This window comes from Atta colombica, unplaced genomic scaffold (genome assembly GCF_001594045.1).
Source record: "Atta colombica isolate Treedump-2 unplaced genomic scaffold, Acol1.0 scaffold125, whole genome shotgun sequence".
NCBI classification, from domain to species: Eukaryota; Metazoa; Arthropoda; class Insecta; order Hymenoptera; family Formicidae; genus Atta; species Atta colombica.
The window spans coordinates 1,413,619-1,415,946 of record NW_017259212.1 but is presented as its reverse complement, the minus strand read 5'-3'; positions in this window follow the sequence as shown (position 1 = coordinate 1,415,946).

Genomic DNA, 2,328 nt, shown 5'->3' with positions numbered 1-2,328 from the left:
ATTAAATTTAATAATTCTTTTTAAATTAAATATTTGACCAACCATTGATTTATTTAAAAAAAAAATTAAAAATGGATTATTAGTATGAAAATTTAATATTAGTGCATTCTAAAATTTAGTATTACATATTTATACTATAAATATTAATCAAATTGTATATTAATCGAATTAGAATACAAGTTATAAAATATATTTCCATTCCAAAGCACTCTTAATTGAATTGGAATTAATTGTTGAGAACGATTTCGCAAAATATAAAGTGTGCGATAATCCATTCATTGAACTGTAAGAAACAGAATATTCGATATTTATTTATCTTACAATGCGAATATGAATTTGAATATTTCATAGCTATTAATATAAATTGATTACATTCAGTAGATAAAACAGCTCAATAAACGCTCTGATTCTTTATTACTGAAGAGGGAGGGAATAGTGAAGAACCAAGGTTGGTCATCTGTTTTTATCAAATTATACTTTATTTGAATTCATAAATAAAAAATTTTAATTTATATAAGAAAATTTCAAATTTAGTAAAGTTTTTATCATATGATATTCGGTTTAAAACAAAACAGCCTAAAAAGTTCACATTTCTTGTACATCTTTGTAATAAAGCAATAGCATTCGATTTATTCCATTGCGATTTTTTATACATATTTTGCATATATAAGTATGTACTATTAAAATATAGTTGACGTTTCTTTTAATACCTTTTTTAGACTTAATTTATTTCAGTTTTTAATTATTATTTTTAATGCATTATAATGCATTATAATGCATTATAATGCATTGTTATGCAATTGTATTCTGTGGATATAACACAGAGCCAAATAGTATATGTAAAAATATGTTAAAATATATCATAAATCGAAGATGGATGTGTTACCCACCGAAAATATCAATGGCTACATAGTTCAATTTGCACGCTTTGTGCACATAGAGGCGCTAGTAAAGTTCTATTCTAAAACATGAGCACGTTCATCCTTAAACACTTTTGTTATAAATAAAATTTAAAAATGCAAAATTATCTTGATAATTATTAATAAAATTATGTGATATGTATATTATCTAATCAATAATCTAATAATGATATTTCACATGCTCAAGTTTGAAAAAAGTACGTTATTCAATGGAAAGATGGCGCAAGTATCCTCTTACAAATGCTTCATTAATTTCGATATACAAATTAATGGAGAAATCACATACACATAATATAATTATATTATTATATTTTATGTTATAACATTTAATAAGTAATTAATCTTTTCATATATTTAATAAATTTTTACAAAGTGAATACATTTTCAGAGTTAAAAAAGTAAAAGTGTAATGAATAAAGTTCTTATTTTTTCCTTTGTAATAAATAAATAGAAAATATAAAAACAATATTCCAATATTTTAAATTTAACATCTATTTATAATTTAATTTTTAACACAAAATTAAAAACTAATTGATATTGCATATATACATATATGCATATATACATATATATATACATATACTAATTACTAATAAATTAATCCTTTATCTAAAAATTTTAGCAGATAATATAAGGTAGTTGGCCCAGAAATCGTCAGTGTACCAGTAATCGCTAAGTTCACGTATTAAAGAATTATTTTAGAACTTTCTGTCGATCGTGAGGCTTGCTAATATTTTTTATTGGTTCCAAGAAAGTATTTACAATGTTGTATTACATTATGAAACTTGTAAATATATGAATTCTCTATTGATTAAATCGAATATGTGCAACAACCAAGCGTGATTTCGATCAAATGTTTCATTACGAGGTTAAAAGACATTGTTTGATATCTCGTGTGATTTTGGAATATTGGCAACTTGCCAAAGAGATTAATTTGATTAATGAGATTATGAAATAAATTGAATTTCGAGTTATAAATCGAGATCGCAGTTTTCCTTACATCATCACAAATTATTATTTCATACAAATTTTTAGTTTAATTTTTTTTTACATGACAAGCACTGGTTCATCGAAGCACATAGTTGTTCGAATAATCGTCATATATGTTGATTACTAAGACTAGGTGAACCGAAAAAAATTCTTGTAAATCGAATAATAATGTATCCAAAATCCAAATAAAAAAATTAGATCTGTAATTGTTGTCTAAACATTCTATGGACTAGTAATCGTCATAGACATAGTCGATTTAATAAATAGATATGCAAACAAATAAAGAATGTCGATCATTGGATCATTTCTGTGTCGATAATTAGTACATCTAGAACAGAGATTAGCACTACTCGAATAAAAATTAATTTTATAATTCTTTTTTGTTGAAACAAACAACTATTAATATTTATTGAAAATT